Source organism: Lepus europaeus, chromosome 16 (assembly GCF_033115175.1).
Source record: "Lepus europaeus isolate LE1 chromosome 16, mLepTim1.pri, whole genome shotgun sequence".
NCBI classification, from domain to species: domain Eukaryota; kingdom Metazoa; phylum Chordata; class Mammalia; order Lagomorpha; family Leporidae; genus Lepus; species Lepus europaeus.
In genome coordinates this window covers 11,531,502-11,557,569 of record NC_084842.1, presented here as the reverse complement: position 1 = coordinate 11,557,569, position 26,068 = coordinate 11,531,502, and the positions used below count along the sequence as shown (strand labels likewise).

Sequence of the window (26,068 nt, the reverse complement as noted above, 5' to 3'; positions counted from 1 at the left end):
AATCATTTGAGACCATTGCTCTTTTCCAAATGTTTCTTTGCTTTGAATGCCGTATCTGAATATGAGATTGTTTCTCCAGATGTTACAGGCTCATGTTTCCTTCTGAATCCGATTGTTGGTTCCTGCTTATGTTTCTCAGGATTTGTATTATTCTTCTGTCTTAGGTAAGGTTTTTATAAATGCTCAATGTTTTAGAGTTTGGATTCAGTTCAGATAGAGGATAATTCCAGTGACTCCTGCTCATCTACTTCCTCCCCTGAGAAAGCTGAAAAGCAGTTAGCTCTCTCTCTTCCTCTGATAGGGTGAGGGCTACTATTGTTTTTCCTCTCCTAATATATTGAGTATACTGACCCCTTACCTAAACCTTAGGTCAAAGGAGGGAACAATGTTTGTTTTTAATTGAATAATTGCTACCATATGCTTCCCCTTTGGTGGGATCCAAGAAAAGAAAGAATGCCTCCCCATGCCCCTTACAAAAAGGAACTGAAAAAAAAAAAGGCCTTTTTTGCACGTTGTGAAGGTCCAGGTTTTGGTGACAAGTGTGCCATGATGTGAGCTTTAGCCTTACCACCTACTAACGGTGGGACCTTGCTTAAGCTGTTTAATTCATTAGTGTAGTGCCTTCATTTCTGAACCTGTAAAATTACTATGATGTGATTGATTGAGATGATTACAAGTACGGGTAAGTCTCATTATTTCATTGTAAAAATCATGGGTGATAATTGTCCTAAAATGCTTAGCATGGTGGCTGGCACATATTTTGTAATTTATAAATATTATCTAAAAAAATACACACAAAAAAATCCCAGGGGTCAAAGAACATGATAACACATGTCCCAACTCAAGAAAGATTAAACTTCATGGGTCTTCAGAATTTTTAATGACTTCTAGAAATCCACTGTGAAGAAGTGGAATGTGTCCCTACCGCACATTCGAGGCACTATTCTGACAGTGAGGGCAGCCTTACTTCTGTCATTTGCTCAGTTGCTCTTGTGAATGCTTAGGTTCTCACTGTAACAACTGTATTATTCTCAGTGATTCTGTGCATTAAGTGTTCCCTGTGAAGGACCCCTGTTCTGGGAGGGAGCTGGGCAGTAAACTCAGATGACAGGAAGGCAATTGCCAGAGCTGTCATTCTGCTGTATCAGCATTCGGTTCATTGAGAGGGAAGTAGCGTTTGTACCTGTCGGTGAATGGCTCCTGGACTTAAATCAATACCTGAAAGTGAAAGCTTGCATCTCCTACACGCGGACACCATTCTTGCCCATTTTACGGAACAGCTCGTGGTAACTGAGTTTCCATCCATTCATTAATGTGCCTCGCAATTCACAGGTTCTGAGACATCAGATAAAATGTGGTCTGTGAATAATACTTGGGTATTTCCTTGTGAGAAAACCTTGGTTTTAGGTCCTTTCAACATTTTTCACCTTGCATATTTTACTTAAAGACTCGGAATAACATATTTCAGGCAAATGTCTGATGCATTTTATAGACTTAAAGATCAAGCTACCTGACAGTGTTTCCCAAAGGAGAAGCAGTGCATTGGTGATGGAAGGGTAGAACACAGCCAAGTGGCTGGGAGAACCATCCTCATGAAATCACCTAATTTCCAGGATCCCAGAAAGTTTGAATGATATTCCTCTTTTGGTATTTGTCTCTAAATGTAGCTTTTTAAAAAGTCTCCAGGAGTGACATTTATTAGCCTTGTATTTTCTCTGGTCCTAACTTGAAAAGTTTTGCTCATCAAAAATGAGTACTTGAGAGAATATATTCTGTGGAAATGTTACGTTCTGCTCCCTTAAAATGCTGGTATTTCATATTAAAGAATATGCTTAAACAAGCCTCAAGGAGAGCACATGACTGAGATTCTGCTGGGCTCCTATTGCCCAGCTGAGTTTGGTATTTATCTGGAAATGTGAGGTGATTTTTCTTAGCTTGGATGTAGCTGGATAGTGTGTGTGTGGGCACAGTCCTGCACACATAACTCTGTATTATTTAAGTATAGTATATTATCCCTTGATGATAAGCTTTAGAATGCAATTTCCTTTAATGCACAGTATTATCTCACCCATAAACTTACCTTTAACTTTTGCTTCTTTTTACATTCAAAGATATATAAATTCATCTGGTGCTTTGAAAAATGATTCCCATATTGTGCAAAATTTTTTATAAATTTGTAAATCTGAATTTTAGTGAAGAAATAGTGACCAAACAATTAGCAGAGCTTCATTTACCAGGACCATTTGCTAGTGTGTCATTTGTTTAGGATTATCTAATTGTGTTTGTTAAGATTTCTGTGTTTGTCTGTCTCACAGTGATGCTTTTATGTTAAGTTCTTTGAGCCCCACAACAATCATGTGAGGTATTACTATTTCTCTCATTTAAAAGAAGAAACTGTGACACATTGATACAATGTAAATAGTCTAAAATCATAAAGCTAGACAGTATGAATATTAAGGTTCAAAACAAACACGTGTGGTTCGAGTGTCAGTGTTCTTGAATACTTTACTGTAATAACTCTCACTATTATAATTTACATAAATACAATTGCCTTTTTGTTTCACTTACACTTAGTTTCTTTATAATGGTATCAGTTATTACTAAAACATACTTTGAGTCTATAGGAAGTTTGTTTGTTTCTAAATTTTATTATGTAATGCCAGTGTTACAATAGGAAGGCCTCAAAGTGCCTTGACAGGAACGAAACAGTGTGAGCCTGGGTGAACGTGGCTGAAGTTGCTCACAGCTGGAGTTCACCTCATGTATATTTCATAAAATATCAGAGAGGTCAGAAATGCCAAGAGAGTTACAGCTGCTGCAGCCAGAAACCTGTTCACATACATGTACTTTCTTAAATCGTATGCATATGCGAGGAGGGGCGTTTATGCGGGCATAAATACATTTATTCGGCTGAGAATTCACCCCCTTAGAAATCAGAATTTTAATGAGCTTTACTTTATAAAAATAGTATGTATATGCCTTACATAAATATCATGTTACAGAGTTGAGATGTGATCCCTGCTTTCATGTGCCTTATGTAACCTTGCTTATGAGAAACTAATCTGGTTGTTATATACAGATGTACTGTATGTATATGTACATATTTATATATACATGCATATATATACTAAGTATACACACACAAAGTTAGGCCTCTATGTCCACAGGTTCCACATCCATGAATTTGATATATTTTGGATTAAAAATACTTGGAAAATTGTGTCAGTATCAAATATGTATATAGACTTTTTTTCTTGTCATTCTGTACATGATACAATATCACACTCTTATAGGAGGATGCACATAGGGGTATGTGCAAATACTGTGCCTTTTCATTTAAAGGACTTCATCTTTGGATTTTAATATCCGTGCTGGATCCTGGAGCCAACTCCCTATGGATACTGAGGACTGCCTAAATATGCCTTTATTCTCTCTAACTATATACATACACATATGTACACACACATACGTATACACATACACATATATACACATGCATGTGTACATAGATACACATACATTTGTATACATATACACACACATATATACACACACATATTACTTTCTTCTGTAAAAATTTTATTGTCATGGAAATTGGCTGATAGCTGCTGTTTAATGAATCTTTTCAGTGAGCCACGATCTGAACTCTATCGACCTATCTTTTTCTCAGTTAATTCCACTGTGTTGGAATTCGTGATGGTAGAGGTTCATTGAAACTGTTCACTGCAGTACCAAGCATTCAACATGACACTTAGCACACGTGGATATGCAGGAAGTGCCCACAGAAGGGAATCAACGTGTCTTCATAAGGTGGCTCTTGTTATTTCCAGTTTGACAGATGAGGAGACTGAGACTGAGAAAGCACAGATTACTGACCGCATCTGACAGTCATCTATGCAGCAGAAAGAGGGGTATGACCACTGCTGAGCTGGCTTCTCGGTCCAGAACCACTGTGTGAGCCTCTGTCGAGACTCTTAGGAGCCGAGAGGAGCATCTCCTGGAGTCCTTCAAGCCACAGTTGTCCCTGGTCTGTTCATGACTACAAAGTCCTGTCTGAATTCAGAGTTGTGTATGTTTCCTCCTGTGTGGAACTATCCTTTGAGGCTCCGTGAGATCCTGGGACTATTGCTTCACCACACACTTAAAAGATTGTTTAAGTCCAAGAAGGCTTCGACCTGCTTGTTAGTTTAGGAGGGAAGGTGGCCTAGCCAAAGAGAAGAGGATCACAGTGAGCAGGACATAGAGCAAGGAATGATGAGAAATGGGGACGGTAGTGGAAACACAGGCAATAGAAGATGGGAAGGCCACAAGGGAGATGGGGGAAACAAATAGGACAGGGAACATAGAAGAGTTTTATTGCTTTGAAGAAGTGCTATGATAAAAATATCTGAAGGTGGCAGTGTTACCTGCTATGCCACAGTGCCAGCCCTAATGGCAATAAGGTTTTAAGCATTTTATTTTGTTACTTAAATTTAAGTACTAGGGACTTCAGTAGTAGTACACAATTAGGTACTTAGTAGTGCACAGTAAATGTTTGTCAGTTTAATCTGAGTAACCAGCATGTTCTAAATTGTAACCAAATGCATAAAACTCTTTAGTGGGCTAAAATCTAAATAATCATGCATGCTCTGTAAGTTTTTCACTTTATAGTATTCTATGATTGCATGTTAAGAGGTTTCTCAGAAATTGGTATATAGCTAGGTATAAGCTTTTGCCTTTCTGCTTTTGCAAGCACCACTATTCCTAGTAATTGTTGAGCATTTCTCCTCTTTGCTTTAACTGAGAACACGTGCAATTAAATCTGCATTATCGCCGGCGCCGTGGCTCAACAGGCTAATCCTCCGCCTTGCGGCGCCGGCACACCGGGTTCTAGTCCCGGTCGGGGCACCGATCCTGTCCTGGTTGCCCCTCTTCCAGGCCAGCTCTCTGCTGTGGCCAGGGAGTGCAGTGGAGGATGGCCCAAGTGTTTGGGCTCTGCACCCCATGGGAGACCAGGATAAGCACCTGGCTCCTGCCATCGGAACAGCGCGGTGCGCCGGCGGCAGCACGCTACCGCGGCGGCCATTAGAGGGTGAACCAACGGCAAAGGAAGACCTTTCTCTCTGTCTCTCTCTCTCTCTCACTGTCCACTCTACCTGTCAAAAATAAAAAAAAAATAAAAAATAAAAAAAAAATCTGCATTATCTTGGTTTAGGAAAAGCAAAGCAACATGTCCCAAAAAGTGACCAGATTTGTATAACCCTATAATAAATCTCCAGTTGACATAAGCTCCGCCTGGAGAAACTTTTCTAAAATACAAAACTCTCTTATTTTATTTCAGTGCCCTAAAAACTATCCCAGAGGTGGGTTCTGAATTTGAGGCCAACTATTAATGCATTTTAGGGTCAGAAGAGGTATTGCTGCTATTTTTCTGAGTGTCCATCAAGCACAGAGTGCAACATTGGGTGCTTTAACAAGACACTCTATTATCCCATCAGGCTGCTGAATAAATACCAATGAGCATATAGAATCAAAATGAATCACCACATGCATGAATTCAAATGGATGTAAATGTACCCCTTAGCAGATAGCCAAATTATATTGCAAATCTTCATAGGAACTTCAATCTTATATATAAAAAAAAAATCCTTTGCACCAAGGGAAAATAATAAACAAAACTTACCTTTGTGCTAAACATTTGTAGATGACATGCTTAATATAAATTTAAGAATCGTATTTAAAAGGGTTTTTAAAATACAAAGGTGGTAGAAAACTGCTCACTGAGAGCATAATGGTCACTTGGTTTCAAGTCATTGTTGACACCTTAGAAAGGCTCATACATGAACTCATACTAGTTTGTTACCCTTTCCACACACTCTTCCCTCTTCTGTCAGTCGCATCCTATGATGCCATCTAGATGGACACAGCTTCTTGTCAGATCTTCTTCACTTCTATTTTCACTTGGAAAAGGAGGGGGACAAATGGGACTAAGCAAATATTTAAATGCTGGCAACTTCGCTGGTTGGATTGTACATAATGAAAGAAAGATTAAAAAATATTTCGTGGAGAGGGTGAAATTATTCATAGTATATAGAGGGGAAGGGAAAAAAGGCACATTTTAGGTTGCAGAATAAATAAAAGGCAGTTTGAGACATTAGGGATGATGTGAAAACTCAGAGGTAAAAAATTCAGGAAAAATCATATACTGTATATAGGTTTATCTAAATTGAATAAAAGTATTGAGTGAGAATACAAAAAAGAGGCAGGGAGATGGTGAGACAAACATGTGCCACTTCGTTCACTCTCCTCCCACTATGGATAAACAGTCAATTTGTTCAGATAATGGGTTCTATAGAAATGTGTAATGACTTTTCTGGATGAATGCAAGATTAAGGAATACACAACTGCATAATGAGAAGACATTGAAAGGGAAGCTACAAGGATTTTCTATTACTCCACCAAGGCCATGTACCATTGCCTACCGAATTGTCTTCACAATTTGATTGCAAACTCCTCAGATTCCCTAGTGAGGCTATTTATACCGATCTTCATTCTAAGATGTTCTTGTAACTGTTACCCGTTTCTTAGTCTGTGTTGTGTTCCTAAGATAAAGTACCTGAGCTTAGGTAAGAGAGAAGAGAGCTTTGTTTGTTTCATGAATCTGGTGGCTAAAAAGTCCAAACATCATGGCACTGGCAGCCTGTTCAGGACTCCCTGATTGTATCACAACACGGCAGAGAAGTAGGAAAGTCCAGAAGGAGCATATGTATGACAAAGTGGAAGCAAGAGGGTGACCTGAGAAAGCTGAATTCAGTTTATCACACTCATTCTTCTAAGAACTAAATCCAGTTCCAAGCGAATAATTATAATTAGAATGCATTCATGTGTTCTAAGCCACTGCCCTGAATGATCCAATCACCTTCTACTAGGACCCCCATCTTTTTTTGTTGTTGCTGTTAAAGGTTTATTTATTTACTTGAAAGTCAGAGTTACACAGAGAGAAGGAGAGGCAGAGAAAGAGAGAGAGAGGGAGGGAGAGAGAGGGAGGGAAAGGTCTTCCATCTACTGGTTCATTCCCCAATTGGCTGCAACAGCTGGAGCTGTGCTTATCTGAAGCCAGGAGCCAGGAGCTTCTTCTGGGTCTCCCACGCAGGTGCAGGGGCCCAAGGATTTGGACCATCTTCTACTGCTTTCCCAGGCCATAACAGAGGGCTGGATCAGAAGTGGAGCAGCCGGGACTTGAACTGGCGCCCATATGGGAATGCTAGCACCGTAAGCAGCGGCTTTACTCTCTACACCACAGTGCCAGCTCCAGGACCCCCATCTTAATGATCTCACCTCTCAAAACCATTACACTGGAGACCAAGCTTCCAGTATATGAACAAACTCTATCCACACCATTGTACCTTTTTGTAAAAATGATATCCATTCTGGCCTTCCAGTTCTGCAGGCTTTTGTCTGCTATTATAATTAACACCTATTTCTTCTTTTCTTGCCTTATTTGGTACATATGATGAACACCATGTGGAATGGCACTTCTTTCTTTCTTTCTTTCTTTTCCTTTTATGTGTGATGATTTTTGTCTTTCTAGCTAAACCAGAAATTCTAAATTTAAGGAATAACCATGAACACCGAACTAAAGGTTAGATAGGTTTTATCCAACTCTCTCATTTCCCAACAAAGAAACTTTGTAAAATGGAAACTACAGTGATACAAGGTACAAATTATTGTGAAAGTTTTAACATTTTAGGGTACATCACTCATTTAATCTTGCCAAAGATTATGTGCAGTAGGTACTATTATTGTCAACATTTTACACATGATTGGTACAGAGAAATGGCTTGCTGAGGGCACACAGCTAGCAAGAGACAGGGCTGCAATTCAACCTCAGACTTTCTGGGTTCAACATAACTTCCCAAGTTAGTCACACAGGTAGGACATAAACCTCTCACATCTCTCTCCATTTTAGAATGTTTGCTTGTTTTACTTACTTTGTACCCCTGTAATTCGTACACCACTATATAGGAATAAATGTGAGTGTTCATTAACTTCAGCCTTATATAACACCTGAAACCCTCTAGCTCTCTCCAAAGAGAATAAGTAATGATGTTTTACTAAGTGATTAATGAACTGATTTAAGGACCCAATTGTCTGTATGCAAGTTAGTGAATCAACAAAACAATGTAGTAGCTGTGTATTTTGACTTATTCTTAAAGATTTTATTTATTTAGAAAGGTAGAGTTATAGACAGTGAGAGAGACAGAGAGGAAGATCTTCCATTGGTTCACTCCCTCAAATGGCTGCAATGGCTGGAGCTTCGCCGATCCAAAGACAGGAGCCAGGTACTTCTTCCTGGTCTCCCAAGCAGGTGCAGGGGCCCAAGCACTTGGGCCATCATCTTCTGCTTTCCCAGGCTATAGCAGAGAGCTGGATCAGAAGAGGAGCAGTCGGGACTAGAACCAGCATCCCATATGGGATGCCAGCAGTGCAGGTGGAGGATTAACCTACTGTGCCACAGCGTAGGCCCCTTGACTCTTATTCTTACTATGGCTAACCAGCTCTGTGTACTGTTTTTTTTTTAAGATTTTTATTTATTTATTTATTTGAAAAGCAGAGTTGTAGAGAGGCTGAGGCAGAGAGAGGGATGTCTTCCGTCACTGGTTCACTCCCCAGATGGCCACAGTGGCTGGCGCTGGGCTGATCAGGACCCAGGAGCTTCTTCCAGGTCTCCCATGTGGGTGCAGGGGCCCAAGGACTTGGACCATTTTCTACTGCTTTCCCAGGCCTTAGCAGAGAACTGAATGGGAAATGGAGCAGCCAGGACTCCAACGGGTGCCCAAATGGGGTGCCGGCACTGCAGGCGGCAGCTTTAGCTGCTATGCTGCTGTGCCGGCCCTGTCAACATTATCCTTATGTGAAGTTCTTGGAAATAGTGCACCTTATAATTTACCAGGGATGATTTAGATGTATTCCTTTCCATAGACAGAGGAATGGATTAAACAGCATTCCCTGAGGTATGTTTTGCCTTAGAGTAAATGCCCTTTATCATTCTAAGCTTCTTACTCTGAGTAAGAGTTGAACTTGATCCTTTGGATCCCCCAGAACAATTCATGATTCTCTGTCCTTAGTGCATGTACTTGGATTTTTGTCTCTACTGCTCAGGCTACATTCTCTTTTTAAATGTAGTGTGTTCTGTTTTACTTTGATGCTTTGACATTGACTGTCACAGTTTCCTTATTTCTTTCCAAAGTTTATAGTCTGTCACTGGGATTTCCTCTGAGTTCTTCAGCCAAGTCATCCATACTTTGCTCCTCTAATCTTTGGTTATAACAGGTTTCCTGTTACTTGTATCTCTGCTCCTAGTCTCAATTTGTTCCAGATTTGCTGATAGTGATTTTCTTACCCCAAAAGCAGTATCCAGATGCGACCACTTGAGAATTAAGTAGAGAGAAATATTTGCACCTCCTTTTACTGTGATGCAGTTCAGAGTGATGTCTTTTTGCAGGACAGACTCATCTGGATGGGAACTACTGTCCAGCCTCAGGTCTTTCTTAGAGACCTCTTTTTCATGTTTTTTTTTTTTTTTTTTTGTCTTCCTGTATATATCTGTGTTTTCATTCATTTCCCCACAGTGTATAAGCTGGCCTTTTCCCAATCTGACTCTCATTTTGTTATTTGATCTCAATATCTGTAACTCCTCTCGGGCCATCTGTATTATTTCGCTGTCCTTGCAGATGTTTTGCAACATTCCCCAGCTCACTAGTCTGCAGATTTCATTAGTGTGCTGTTTACTACATTCTGAAGATCATTAATAAAGATGAATAAACATAAGAGAAGACCTTTTGCAGACATCTGTGGAATTTCTCTAGAATGGCCCCATGACTTGATGGCCATCATTTTATTTTACCTTTTTTTAAATGCAGTGCTTTATATCCAATTCTCCTATTGAAGTGATTGTATTCATAATGTGTAATTTTCCTACTCTGCTTTATAATTGTCTAAACAGTTCATCAGGTTGGTCTGACAGTGTTTATCCTTTATTAAATCCAAATTTTACTGGTAGTTTCCATTATCTTCTAGATTGTAGAAACTGTCTCACAGTCCATATACTCACCCTGATGACTCTCCAGTGTATTGCTGTTTTAAAACTTCAACTATAGGTGAGAAAAGAGTACAAAGAGAAGAGATAGACTCCGTCTATATGGCTGTTCTTGGAAAAGCAACACAATGTATGTGGAAGGTCCTGCGTGGGTATGTGTATGCAAGGGTTTAACATTGAGCTTTGTGTCCAAAAAAATACACAATCATGCAGCTTTATAATATTAAATATTGATCAGTTCGTGATATGTCATCTAAACATAGAAATGCAGCTTACAAGGACTGTTTTGAATCATTTGGGTCTTTGACTTAAGTTGTCTGTGATTTTGAATGAAGACGCTTTATATCTAAGTTATTTTGAAAACATAAATGACTCGATTTTGAAAGTGGAAGAACAATAGCTGATTTAGAGGATAACTGTAACATTATAAATACTTGAGGGCACTGTGATAAAGTGAGATGTATGCTGCTCTTTATGATTACAGCAACCCCGAAAGGCAGCTGCAGTTGCACCCAAACCCAAAGGATGCTGTCAGGAGAGTTAGAAAAAGGCATCACTTCCAAAAGAATTTCCCCAGCTCATGGCTAAGTTCAGAGCTCAGAATGAATTTAAAAACCCAGAGGTCCCTCAGTTCAGGTATCTTTTTCCTTAAAAAACAAACAAAAAAAAATTGAGAGGCAAAGAGACAGACAAAACTGCCATCTGCTGATCCATTCCCCAAATGTCTGCAATGGTCGTGCATGGGCCAGGCTAAAGCCAGGAGCTGAGAGCTCAGTCCAGGTCTGCAGCATGTGTGGCAGGAACCCAATTACTTGAACCACCACTGCTGCCTTCCAGGTCTGCATTAGCGTGGGCCATAGACAGGAGCTGGATGTTCATACATGTAGGCTAAACACCCATCCCTTTTTCTCTCTTTTTCTATTGCAGATGTCTTTGTGTGTGGTACAGCCTGGCCAAACATACATGAAAGTCCTGATTTTTTTTGCACTTAAATTAAGAGGGATACAAAACCTCTAAGTGTTGGATTTGATGTTGAAACTGATATACTTTCTCTGCAGATAGAATAAAATCTTATTCATGCTTCTGTGATTGAGTGTGATATTCAGACAACCACAGCGGTTAGTATTTAATTTTTTTTTCGACAGGCAGAGTGGACAGTGAGAGAGAGAGAGAGAGAGAAAGGTCTTCCTTTGCCATTGGTTCACCCTCCAATGGCCGCCGCGGCCGGTGCACTGCGGCCGGCACACCGCGCTGTTCTGAAGTCAGGAGCCAGGTGCTTCTCCTGGTCTCCCATGGGGTGCAGGGTCCAAGCACTTGGGCCATCCTCCTCTGCACTCCCGGGCCACAGCAGAGAGCAGGCCTGGAAGAGGGGCAGCCGGGACAGAATCCGGCACCCCGACCGGGACTAGAACCTGGTGTGCCGGCGCCGCTAGGCAGAGGATTAGCCTGTTGAGCCATGGCGCCGGCTAGTATTTTATTTAAAAACCAATAGATGTAGGGATAAGCATTTGTCTCAGTGGTTAGGACACCTCTCAAGATACTAGCATCACATATCAGAGTGCCTGGTTTGAGCCCTGGCTCGCCCTCTGCTCCAGCCTCCTGTTAATGCACATCTTTGGAGGCATCATGTGATGGATTAAGTATTTGAGCCCCTGCTACCCAGGTGGGATACCTAAATTGGGTTCCAGCCTCCTGGCTTTGGCTTGGCCTTGGAAGTTGTGGTCATTTGGGGGAATGAACCAGAAGAAGGAAGATCTCTTTGTGTCTCAGTCTCTGTCTCTTTGCCTTTCTGCTAAAGTGAAAATAAAAATGTGAAAAAAAAAAAAAGGGAAAAGGAAAGAATGGATATAGTTTACTATATAACCTTTTCTTCTAATCTTTAGGCATGTTGTTGATTCCTCCCCACACCCTGTTTTTGGCTATGTTTGCATTTTTCTTACAGCCATTACTGTTTTTTCAGTATCTGTTTTAGGATCTCAATAGTACTATGGAAAAGAAACTATTTCCCTGACTTGGAAACTATTGTCACTGTCTCTAAAGACTGGCTGAATTGTGACACCCATACCCATTAACGCATTAGTTCCAGTCAATACCACACAAGCCGCTATAGTTTGGATGTTAGTTGTGTTGTCCCCCAAAGACCCATGTGTTAAAGGATTGACCCCAGAGTGATGCTATTGGGAAAGGGTGGGGACCTGATCCAATTAGGATATCTATAAGATTGGTATAATGAGGGAGCCTAAGGTCACTTGGGGTGTATCTTCAGAAGGTAGATTTGGCAACAGGGTTGGTAATATAAGTCAGGCCTATTTGTTGTCTTCTTCCTGGCTTGCCATATGATGTTTGCTCTTATAGTTTCTGCCATCCACTTCCTTCATCAGAAACTAGACCAATGGGGCCTCCCAGTCTTGGACTGTGAGCTTCCACGATCTTCATAAGTAGCTGCTCTCAGCTGTTTTAGTGACAGAATGCTGACATACAAAATCATACACCTTTATAATATTAAATATTGATCATATCAATGATATGTCATCTAAACATAGAAATGCAACTTACAAGGACTGTTTTGAATCCTTTGTGTCTTTGACTTTAGTTACTAGATATGTTTATTAAGGGGTAGCAGCTTTGGCAACTGGAATATGTATGTACACATGCATATACTTGTTTATATACAATAAATATACATCTGTATGTGTATGATATATTTCTACAAAATAAATGAGTATAGTTTAAACAGAGTTATTTACCAAAGTATCATTATCTTTGTACTTTATTTTCTTACCATTTAATTTCCTTGGCCACTTTTTTGTGCTGACATGTGTCCTCTACCTAGAATGTTTCCTTATTGAACAATATAGTTTTCTTGCTCAACAGCTCTGACATTCAGGTAAATGGGAATAAAATGGATGTGGGAGTTGTGTGTTCATAGTGCCACTTTGCCACCCTGAAATCTATGCAGATAAACTGCTTGGAAGGCTGTGAGCCCCGATGGAATACAGAGCCATAAAAGTATCCTGCATTGATTTACAGCACCTGCTACAGCTGCTTGGCTCTTGGCAGGCATTTTCTTTGCTGCCAAATGCTGTTGCAATTGCTGGGCAAATCTAGACGGAGGTCATATTTACTGGACATGTTTATAATCTGCAGAGTGATCTAAGCCATAGAGGGCTAATTTCCCAAAGATCAATGACCAAGGGAGGATTTCAGAGGTTATCCTCTTTATCCAATTTCCTGTGTCCTAATGAGATGACTGAAACCTGCTTGGAATCTTTCTGATTAGGAACTCTTCTGAGAGTCAATAAAGAATATGACATTCATAAATCCAAATGAGAGGTGACTTGGCTACTAACATGGTGATTCATGCCACAAGGAACCTTTTCCCTGTCCCCTACAGGGTGTGCTATATATGGCTTATGACAAGGTCAGATGTGAACCATAATCTAGAAAGGACTTGGTCCCTTCTGTTGAATTCAAAGCACTGTTTGTTATTTGAATGCACTGTCCATATTCTTTCCCTTTTTGTTTTTTGATAAATTCAATTAAATTGCAGTTTAATTCAAGAAAAACTTACTTGCTAAATGATTGTTATGTTCTCCAACTAAGAAGAAAGATACACAAAAGAACTATAATAGTGTTTTAGTGTGGATCCTAATGCAGACCTGAATATGATGCATTGATTATTTTTTTTTTGGGGGTACTTAGCTATGTGTCTGGCACTGTACTAAGTACTTCACACAGACTGTTTTTTTTTAATCCTAGCCACAGATTCGTAAGTGCTATTGTTATACCTGTTTTGTAGATGAGCAACCTGACAATTAGATTAAGTAACTTTCCTTGTTGATAAAATCCTTCCTTAACTTTATATCCCACTCTGTCACCCTATTTCTTTTGCCTGATGTTCACTAAACTTCTTGAAAAATGTTATCATTATGATCTCTACTTCTTTACATCCCACTTTGTCTTCAAACTGTTACCGGAGAAATGCAGGGTTCTTGTCTTTGTGCAAGAAAGAATTCAGGCATGAGACAGAGTAGTGGAAAGTAAAAGTAGCAAAGTTTATTAGGGTAGGGACATCCGCAAGAACGGATGGGCACCTCTCCAGACAGGACCTGAGAGAGAGTGCAGTCGCTCGGACTGGGGGTGGGTGGGTGGGGGCGAGGTTACATGGTTGAGTGGAGAGATTATACCTGGCCAGACCAGGCGGGCGGCTCAGCAGAGAGGCAGAGGGCTGAGTGCGCAGTCCAGTTGAGGCCGGGGGTTTTTAAGGAGATGGGTCTTTGTCTTCACACATCTCCTCCTGAAACAAAGGATTTTATGGATGTAAATATTAAGAAGCTCCTATCTGAGTTTTCCTTTGAAGGTATCAGACAAGAGGAAGCCTAGCTGGTACCATCCTGGGTTCAGAGGAAGGGTGAGCAGGACCCCCTAGAAAATCAGGATCCAGAGCAGGGTGTTTGAAATGCAGATACTGGGCTGCATCTGGGAGATTGTGGAAGATTTGTCAGGCGGAAGGGGCGGGGACTTCCACCTGGCAGGTTATCAGGTAGAAGGGGGCAGGGCAGAATGCAAATACTGGGCTGCCCCTGAAACATTGTCAGGATGACTTTGAGATGCAAATGCATATGCTGGACATATGGCCTGTTACACACACATAAGCTCATATCTGACTTCCTACCTAACAAAACCATCCAGTATGGATGCTGCCACTATGTTTATGTGGAATTATTAAACACGGGCACCAGTCCCTCCACATTCCCAGTTATTTAATTTCACTAGATTTCTCAGCAGCTTCTACCACAATTAAATCCAGTCTCTCCTTGAAACAGTGTCCTTGTTTGCGTTCCTCTGCCACATTCTCTGATGTTTCCTCTGAAGTCATCAGTGTCTCATTTCCATGTGGTAGTACTGCTTCCTCTTGTTAATTTCTGATTATTGGAGTACTTTAGTGTGGGTGCTGAGTCATGTTCTCTTGCCTCTGCACCAATACAGAGTTTCTGAAACTTGTCTGTAGCATGTACTCTTTCAGCTGTCTGACAAATCCTATAGACTTACGGTTTTAGGTGCATAAAATACCCTTGATATTTCAAGGTATTCTGAACTTATTCAACAGGGGCTCTTGTTTTCCATCCCTAATTTTGTTTTCCCTCCAGTAATTTCCATCATCAATCCAGTTCCTCAAGAAAACTAGATATCATCTGTGATTCCTCATTTATACTAAAACATAAACCTTAAAGCTATCTTGGCTGTTCTGTCTACATATAATCCCACTCATTCCACATTTCTCCATTGTCATCTCACCACTAACCCTTCATGCAAAATGTAATGAATGGGGGCCAGTGCTGTGGTACAACCGGTTCAAGACCCGACTGCTCCACTTCCAATCCAGCTCTCTGCTGTGACCTGGGAAAGCAGTGGAAGATGGCCAAAGTCCTGGGGCCCCTGCACACGCATGGGAGACCAGAACATAGCTGGCTCCTGGCTTTGGATCGACTCAGCTCTGGCTGTTGTGACCATTTGGGGAGTGAAATTGGCAGATGGAAGCTCCTCATGTGCTCACTTGCTCTCTCTCTCTTTCTCTCTTCCCTCCCTCCCTCTCTGCCTCTTTCTGTAGCTCTGCCTTTGAAATAAATGAATAAATCTTAAAAAAAAGTAATGAATGTTAGTGATGAGATAGTGTTTGGAATGGGGAAATAAAGAGGCAGAGTCAGTCAATCATTAAGTCTCCTATAATACTCTTTGTGAAACTCAAGATGGAGAACAGTCTTAATTGAAAAGAGAATAAATTTAAAAGACAGTTGTTAATAATGCAAGATACAGATCAAGAATGAAGACTTATGAACTAGTGTGACTGAATTCCTTGAAGTGATCTTTTAAAAAGTTTCCATATCTCTTTATGTAGCCTTTAAACGTTTTGTTCCACAACATCCTGTGAAGATGGTCTGTTGTAGCATTTGGGGAATTTAGGAGTAAGGATGGGAACACAATGGAAAGGAGGAATCTTTCCTAGAAATAACTCACTATAAAACAGATTTTACAGCCATTTATCCCCCCCCCCCCAGGAACTAGTAAAACTAATTGGTAAGCATCAGAAAGCTTGATAAAGTGGCAGCTGGAATAATTCAGTGAGGGTCCCCCCCAGCCCTTCTTCACTTCAGAGGAAGCACTGTTAGTCAGCTTATCAAATACTGTAATATTCTGTATTGCTGTCATTTTTAAAGGCTTGATTTTTGTATTTTTGTTTTTGCTGCCTGTGCTAATCCGCTGGGAATAATCCTTACCATCCTGTGTAAACTAAACCCTAAATTCTATAATCATCTTTCTGTCCTCCTGGCAAGTTTTTTCCATGTTATAGCGACTCCAGACGAGGGAGAGGCCGCCTGTGTTTCTTCACTCTCTTTGCAAACCTGAGGTTCTCCCAACCTTGGACATTTTGGCTGGCCTCCTGAGTGTCAGGATAGTGTTTTAATAACTGAGAAAAACAACAGGAAATATGAAGAAAGGACACTGAGAAAATCACTTTCCAAACTGATTTATATTGAAACTGTCTCAAATCTGAGTCACAGACACTAACAGTGATTAGGATAATGCAGTGCATTGCATTCAGTGACAGTTAATCCTCTTATTAACTTCACGGTGATATTTTGCTCATTTGTCAGGTGGCAGGGATTGTGTGAGAATGTGGTAGTTCCTGTCTTCCTCTGTTTATTGGGAACGTTGGAAAAATAGCTGTAGAAATAGGAGCTCCAGATGGAAATGCATTTGAGGCTGACTGTCCCCTCTGGAGATGTTGGTTGGCCTTGTGCACGGCATCCATGCTCTGAGGTTGGGCACCTGCTCTTTGAGGCCACCTTGTCTCCCCTGCAGAGGGTTTCCTTTTCACCTGAGTGATCATTAGTCAGGGAAAGTCAGTGGGGTGGTTCAGCTGCGTGGTATGTTGCATTGCCAAGTGGAGACACAGCTCTTCCCTGGCCCCATGAGCTGAAGCAGCCTATAAAGCACTCTGGCAGCACGCCAAAGAGGTGATCCCTGGCTAGGAAAAAAACACAGTGGCTGAGCTTGCAGCTCTCCATCCCCTTGCTGGGCTGATTCATACAGCGGCATTGACATTGAGTCTCAGGAGAACTGTTCTCTTCCCAGTCCAGCTAAAAATATCCAAATTCAGATTTATAATGACAAGAGCTGATAAATTTGCTGGGGAAATGCAAGCAGTGTCACTGTCGTGCTAGGAAACCTGTTCTGATAAATTGATGAGGGGAAAGAAATTGCCAAACATGGCAGAGACCCATAGTGCCACTTCCCCTGGGATGGGAGCAAAATGAGCTTGTTTTTCTTGACATTGGAGCTCCCTTTCTCATACACAGTAACAAGTAGAATGCACTTGAGTAAAAGAAAGAAAGAGAGCATCTTAGTGATCAAAAGAAAGGCATGACATAAAATCAGATCGTAGCTTCCTTAGAATATTTTTGTTTTTCTGTCAGGAAAAGGGCTCCTTTTGAAAATACTCTCTGACCAAAATAAAAGTCCCACTTAAATACCCCTGCATCTCAATGGTGATCTGTGAGTCAGCCAGACTTCATTAATTTGGAGGCTCACTGTCTGCTGCTAACTTAACATTTTTTTTTCTTTCCTTGGTCAGTGAGTTTTCAGAATTTCAGAGAATATCCTCTCCATACCAATTGACTTGACATGATCTGACGTGGACTTCAATTTATGCAGCATCCCTCCAAATATCTTCCAGAAACCAAGTATCAGCCTTGGCGTTCTTTTCTGCAATAATGGAGATGCAGTGTACTGATGATGGAGCAGACCATTATGATGAACTTGTTATTTGTCAAATTATAAACAATAATTGATACATAAACAATTGCTATGAGAGCTAAACAGAAGCAACACTTCTGGGAAAAGATCAGGAAGCCTTCACAGAGGAAATAAGTTGTGTGCCTTGGATGATAAGATAAATGAGTGCTAGGGGAAGAGGCGTATGTCCAACAGATGGACCAGCATGGCAGTAAGATAGGAAAACTACACTTGAGTTTGAGACTTCAACAAGATTATTTAAGGGCTTAAATGTTTTTTTCCTTGCTGGCTTTTGAGCTGTGGCAAACAACTTGAAAACAACTGTTCTAATTACTTTAGATCATTAACTTTGAAAATTACTGTTTGTATTATTTCCTACCTTGGCCATGTGCCCATTTTGAGCTGCCAGCTTCTAATAAACAGGTGGGTGATATAGGCCTGGAAGTTTGCCTTTGTCAGACACTTGACAATGACCTCAAAATGTAGTGGTTGCTTGCCCTACCTTGTGGACCTAAGCCCTCGTAATGATGTTCTAATCATCTAATGCACTATGCCACTGTGTGCTCATCCATCAAGTCATGAAGTAAACACTAAGATGGTTCTCACTATCTCCTTGAATGAAGACTGTAATTTAAATTTCATGCGGCATTTACTCAACACAATTTTACATATTCAAAAGCAATTAGGTATTTCATTCTTGGGATTCTACCTCTTAACCTCCCTTCTTCTTGAGCAAGTATTAATTTGTAGGTTTGAGGCCTCAGTACCAATAGAAAGTGTCAACCACCCTCTCCAAATTCATAGGAAATAAATAAAAAAGGAGTTACATTATTATATTCAATAGAAAATGTGACACAAAGATTTCATGTATCGTAAAAAGATAATGTAGCATAGATAAGCATGCTGAAGTTTTAAGAGAAGTAGAAGTATGTCTGAAATCTATTTTGAGATAAATGCATCAGCAAATAAAATGGACTGATGGTAGTCACTGACGTCATACGTAAGAGTGTTAATTGTTAAATTAACAACAGGAGTCACTGTGCACTAACTCCCCATGCAGTACCTCTGTCCTCAATGAGTTGTATTATGAGAATTAACTGTAAAACTAGTTCTCAAACAGTTTGTGTGTGTGTGTGTGCACAAATTGTTAAAATCTTTACTTAGAGTTGATCTTCTGTGTACAAAGTTAGTTGAAAATAAATCTTAATGGAGAATGGGACTGAGAAGGGGAGAGGGAGGAGGAGAAGGGTGGGAGTGTGGGTGGGAGGGCAGGTATGGTGGGAAGAATCACTATATTTCTAAAGTTGTACTTATGAAATTTGCATTCTTTAAAAAATAAAATAATCATCTCTTGTTAAAAAAGATGGATTGATGAATGTATAGAAAGAAAGAAAAATGGATTAATATGTTAGAATGTGAGTACAATAAAATGTTACTGACAGAATCTATGTTTTAGGATAAAGATGTTGATTCTCATGTTATTTTAACTTGGTAAAATGCTTGGAATTTTCACAATATAATGTTGGAGGGGGAAATACCATAGCACATACAAAAAAATTTTGCTGCTTGGGTAAAAATTATGACATCTTTAAAACCAAGAGAAATTTCTCTGACATCAAAATGTAGACAAAGAAATAGCTGTATCTGCAAGCAAAGGTATGAAATCTTTCTTAACCATTAGTTTATGAATTTGTCAGATGAGAAAAAACGACCCTTCTAGGAAAAAGTAGTTTGCTATAAGGGCAGATCTTTAGTCCAGTCAGCAATATGTAATAGGTTACTTTTTTTAAAAAAATTTTTCTTGTACAGAAATAACTGGATTCCTTACAAGTATAGCAATTTCTGCTTTCTCAGTCATTTCAATATAGAGTACTTCATATATTCTAGATATGGCGTTAAGCAGAAAGCACTTTCGAAAGTTTACATCAAGAAACAGGGCAAGGCACTAATAAGGGAAAGTGATAAAGTGAAAGAAGGATTTACACAGTGCCATGAACGCTCTGAAGAGGGTCCAGTCACTGCGCTTACTCTTACTCGTCCTGTGATCTTGCAGGCAAATTAACCCCTTTGGGCGTCAGTATTATCACTGGTAAAAATCTGGCCAATAATCATTGTTTGCCTAATGTTTGCTAAACAAGAAAACCTTAATGAATAATCACATATTTAACCTGCAGAAGAGGATCAATTTGGGGAAAATTAATACATAAATAGCCATGAAATTTTCTGGACAGGAATCCTTTTCTCCTACCCCTCTCTACCATCTCAAATGTTGCTGCCCTAATGTAGTTCTAGAAGCACTGTATGGGGCTGGAGTAGCTTTTGCCATGGATTGGGGGGCAGATAATCAATTCCAACCCCAATTTATAAATGATGACACTGAGATGAGTGAATTGAGAGAAGTGACTTGTTTCAAACCACACAGCTATTTTGGGGGCAAAGTGAGGAGCATAAAGGATGATAAGACTTTTATTACAGATAGAAGTTGAAGAGAGGTTGTATTTTAGGAAAGAAAACAGTTTATGATTTCATAGGAAGTAAGAATACTTAGAAATGCTTTTGTATTAAAGAGGATGTGCGCAAGTGTACCTAGCTAAAATGTACTAGTAGGCTCCCTGTAAGTGTATGTTGACTTATTCCATTAAACTCCTTCTGAATTGTGTGAGCTGGTTGAGTCACATTTTGTGGGGAACCACTCTATTGATTACATTATTGGTAAGTTTGCAATTAGATGTGTGACATCTATTACCTACAAACTCTATCTTTTAACCTCACATACTTGTAGATATTTGCAGTTAGAGGTAGCAACGATTGCTTCCCTGTTTGGGAAAATGGAATAAGAATTCCAAGAACTTTTCCATTTTGTTTGTTATTGATTCTGTGGGGCACAGCAGTTTTCTCTGACAAGGCAGATTGCCCCTAGAGACTTGCCGGTTCACAGTTTTGAATTAAGGTCTCCAGGTGTTCTGAGTACCACACCAGCTTTGAAGTCAAGTACTTTGGAGGACTACACTTATCCCAAGATAGAGGTTTTTTAATACTATAGGAAAATATTTCTTGTTGCAGAGAAAGAGAGATAATGAATGGGAGACAATGGATGTGTTTTGTTGCAGAATATCTTAGTTATTTGATCTTTATTACTGTTACATTTTATAAAAATAAGTGTCACAGGATAAGGAGTTAAGCAAAATTATGATAAAATAAGTGAAGTGAAAACCAATAAAAGAAATAGAATATCCTCCAAGCAACAATGGAAAGTATTAAGAAACACGAAAGATATTCCTAGCATGTATTTGAAATCATTGTATGCTTCATTTGTGAAGCTAGTGTAAGAGTGAATACACAATGATAGAGCACAATTTTTCAGAGAAAAGAAAGGAAAAATGTTACAACCATGTTCTATTGGGGAATATATTGGCTTTTGCTCTATTGAGCAGACTGTAAAAATTACTATTGATGAACAGCTTAGGTCTTTGGATAGGTGGGGGCAGTGGCATCACATACTGAGCAATCCTCCTCTCTGTGCTTTCCCAGAAATAAACCAGGGAGTCCTTGTAAGTCTGGGAAGTGAGTGATTGTCCCATTGTGGTTGTTCCTTCCCAGCCACAGAAGGTAAGTATGCAGGTGGCTGATTTGGAGAGGTTTTTTTTTGTTTGTTTGTTTGTTTGTTTTTGATTTATTTATTTGTTACAGAGAAGGAGAGAGAGATTTTCCATCTGCTGGTTCATTCCCCGGATGGCCCCAACAGCCAAGCCTGGGCCAGGCTGGATCCAGGAGCTTCATATGGGTCTCTCACTTGGGTTTTAGGGGCCCAAACACTTTGGGCATTTTCCAGTGCTTTGCCCAGGCCATTAGTAGGGAGCTGGATTGGAAACAGAGCAGGCTGGGCCTTTACATGTTGGTGGCATCACAGGTGGCAGCTTTACCTGCTATGCCACAATTCTGGTCCCATGATTTTGACAACATTTTTAAACATAAAAGTTCAACCTTGGCAAAGTCTTTAGCTTCATCTTATGTAATATTCAATATTTCTGCAGTTGTAGAAATAAAATTCCTTCATAAATAACCCATAGAGCTGATAATCCTTCATAGACCAAAGAGGCCTATAATTGTGACCATCAAAAATCTAACATTTTAAAGGAATCAGTGTTGTTATTGTGGTAAATGTGAATTCATAGGTACAGGATTACTTTATAAGTGGGAAAAAGAGAAGAAGGTAACTTTCGGTAGGAGTCTCCTCTATGCTAGGCATTGTTTTCTCTATGGAATTACTTGCTATTCCCTAGTAACAGGAGAAGATGGTGATTCTTGTAAGCAACAGAGCTCAGATTTGAACCAAGATCTACATGACTGAGGTCCTCATGCTTAGCTTGTGTTTTTGTTTTTAATACCTTAGTTGTGTGCCATCTGGCTTGTAATCTTTCAGGTGATAGGTGGATGAAAGATGTAAAACAGGCTGAAATTGAAACCAGTGTGCTTTCCCTGTGTTAGCTACTCTGTCTGGAACTATTGGCTAAATGAGGTTTGGAGAAGAGTCATGAATTTTGATTACTCAATCCCCCACTGAGAACTAGCCAAATCATATTATTTCTGCTTGGGAGAAATACAGGAAAAAAATGTAAATTTCTGGAGATATTGGTTATATGGTAGAAGACAAATTTAGACATGAAAGTGATAGTTGCCAGATTTGTCAAGCATCAAAATGTTCTGTTAGGAAAAAAAAAAAGTTGGGATTTATTATCAGACAACTATATACTGGCAAAGTCATGTCTGTGAGGTTTTTTATCTTGTTTGGGCATATTTTTCTAAAGGAGTCTCCAAGAGAAGATGATATGAGACCTACAAGCAATTTTTAGTGTAACAGATACGTACACATCCATTAACCTGCTTTTCATTTGGTTGCCTATGCATGCCAGAGCTCATGAATAAAAGACAAGCCAGCAAAATATGGCTCACTGGGCCATGGGTCTCATTTCTATGAAATTTTTTCTGTTTTTAACTGGGCTTTACATTGCATACTGGCTATTCCCATCAAATCCCACTCTAGCCAAATTGTTTTAAAGCTCAGAGAGAGAGAGACTGTATTGGGAATGGCAGTAAGCAATAGAAAATCTGAACTCTATATGTAACTTTCTAGTAGCCACATTTTCAGAAAGTGTGTTTTCCCAGAGTTAACATACGAGCATGTCATTAATAAAAAACTTACATAAATTAAATGTAAACTACATATAAATATTATACATTTTCATATAAATACTCAAAACCCATTGTGGATTTTGTACTTATGTCTCATTTACCTCAGGCCACATTTCAGTTGTTCAGTATCTTCATGTGGCCAATGACTTCCAACACAGGTCTAGACTAGAAAAGAATTCACTCAGGGTATTACTTAATATAGCCTCTGTCCTCCACAATCTCCTATGTTAATATAAAGGGGGGAGGACACCATTTCTATACCATCAGAGAACATGGGGGTCCAGAGAGAAATGTGTGCAGTGACCACCTCAGAGATTTCCACATGACATTTAGTTGAAAGGAACTGCCTTCCCTGTTTTTCAGGAAGATTAAATCTTTATCATCACTGCCATTCAATTTAATAGCTCTATACAAGGGAATAGAGACACTCCCTCTCTCTGTGTCTCTGTCTCTGTCTCTCCATATACACACAGTTAATCGCTTATAAGGATAAAACCATCTGTCAGATTTTCAGAAATTTATTAAAATAAATACCTATTGAGGATTTACCATATTCCAGTGCTAGGTCTGAGAAAACAAACATTAATGATATAGCCCTTGCCCTAAAGGAGTCTTTTCTGTTTATCAGAGTCACTCGGCAGAGCTCATTTAACCTCATCTGGTGAATAGGGAGAGGTTCAGATCCCTGAAGAACCATAAGATGAGCATCAGACCTGTTCTTGGTGGGTCATGAAAGAATACCAGATGCCATACTGAGTTAAAATACTCTAGCCCTTTGCATCTGAGTGCAAGATTATCTTTAAGCCTTTGAAATCTTAGTAATGGCTTGCTGGCCCCAGCTGGTGCTCACAAATTCCAGGATGTAGATTTCAGATGGACAGCTAACATTATAGGGTATGTAGGAACCAGGTTTGTATTTTTTTTTTTTTTAAGATTTATTTATTTGAAAGTCAGAGTTGGCCGGCGCCGTGGCTCAGTAGGCTAATCCTCCGCCTTGCGGCGCCGGCACACCGGGTTCTAGTCCCGGTCGGGGCACCGGATCCTGTCCCGGTTGCCCCTCTTCCAGGCCAGCTCTCTGCTGTGGCCAGGGAGTGCAGTGGAGGATGGCCCAAGTCCTTGGGCCCTGCACCCCATGGGAGACCAGGAGAAGCACCTGGCTCCTGCCATCGGAACAGCACGGTGCGCCGGCCGCAGCACGCCTACCGCGGCGGCCATTGGAGGGTGAACCAGCGGCAAAAGGAAGACCTTTCTCTCTGTCTCTCTCTACTGTCCACTCTGCCTGTCAAAAAAAAAAAAAAAAAAGTTACACAGAGAGAGAAGAGGCAGAGAGAGAGAGGTCCTCCATCCAGTGGTTCACTCCCCAACTAGCCGCAACAGCCGGAGCTTCAGGAGCTTCTTCTGCGTCTCCCACGTGGGTGCAGGGGCCTAAGGACTTGGGCCATTTTCTACTGCTTTCCTAGGCCATAGCAGAGAGCTGGATGGGAAGTAGAGCAGTCGGGTCTCGAACTGACACTCATTTGGGATCCCAGCGCTTCAGGCCAGGGTATTAACCCACTGAGCCACAGCACTGGCCCCATAGGAACCAGTTTTGTGAGAAGGTGAATGACATAATTGGTCTGCAATGGAAGTGTTGCAGATGAATCCACATGAAGAATTAGAATACAGAGCAACTTAAGTGAAAGCATGGCTGAGAATGAAGAGGAACGGGTGGGTTTACAAGGATAACTAATGACAAGTTGGATGGAGGATGTAGAAGAAAAGAAATATGTATTGCTCCAGTCCATTAAAACTCATTGTCTGCTTTAATCATCTGTGTGGTCATGGTGGTTGTATTGCATACTACGTTGCTTGAAGCAGGCATTCTTCTCTGATAATTACAAAAGACTTGGGATGGGAGTGAGCAAAGAGGACTCAAAATGGGACAGTCCGGGATACTGTATGGAGGAGGAGGCTACAAGGGAGATTTGTGTCCCTCAACCATTTCTGTTCTCTTGGTCTTTGGCCAGCTGCTGATGGAAAGCTCTTCCTGCCAGTGTAGCTTGATCATCAAACCTGGAAGCTGATGATCTTCTGTTCTTCTGAGTCATGTTAGATTCCAGAATAACTAACTTTATTTTCCCTAAATTGCATGTCTCTTGGGAACCTTCCAGTGATTGTGGCTTCTGGTCCAGGGAGCTACTTTTGGTGGCTGTTTGTTAAAGAAATGATAATACTTAGAGTATTATGTTCAAACACAGTGGAGGAACAGAGCCTTTCCAATAAGGAGTCAGCCCTAAACATCTGGCAAGAGAGAGTTACATAAAACTACACAAATCACTTCGGCAGTATTTGTGTTATTAAATGATATTGTAACATTGAATAAGTATCATAAGGGTTTCCTCACACTAGGCAGTTATATTTTGTAGTACTTCCATTCCTACTCCTTTATCTTTGGTTTATTTAAGCTAGTTTTGTTTAATAGATACCTAATGATAGGCTTCTCAATGAAATTGTAGAGGGTCACTTTCAGTCATTACAATTTTTTTCATAGTTTCAAGAAGCAAGAGATGAGAAGATTATTTGCATTAAGAAGGTTGTGTGTGCTGAGCATGGGTTTTAATTAAAAGTAACTTGGGGTAGGTCTTCTGCTTAGTGATTATGATGGACACCTGTTAAGACATTGGGTTCCAGGTTGGAAAACGTGGGTGTGGAGCCCAGCTCCAGCTGACCCTAATGCAGATGAGACACCTTGATTGAGTTCCAGGCTCTTGGCATCAGCCCTGCCTAACCTCAGCCACTGTGGACATTTGGGGAGTAAAGTAGTGAGTAAGAGTTTCTCTTTCTATCTCATTCTTGCTCATTATCTCACCCTTTCTCAAATAAATAAGTGAATAAATCTTTTAAAAAAAAAGTTAACATTAGCTTGACTTAGAGTAGTGGGATATAGTACATTTAAGTTGGTTTAGACATGAAGACTTCTCTTTGGAAGACATTATGAATATATGCCAATAGAGCAAAAGC

The 26,068-nt window shown here is 40.2% G+C and overlaps 1 protein-coding gene across 2 annotated transcripts in view; it reads left to right on the top strand.

Moving 5' to 3' along the window:
* NRG1 (neuregulin 1) overlaps positions 1-26,068 on the top strand; it is a 1,197,015-nt gene that overhangs the window by 318,923 nt on the left and 852,024 nt on the right. The gene's annotated exons all lie outside the window — the stretch shown is intronic.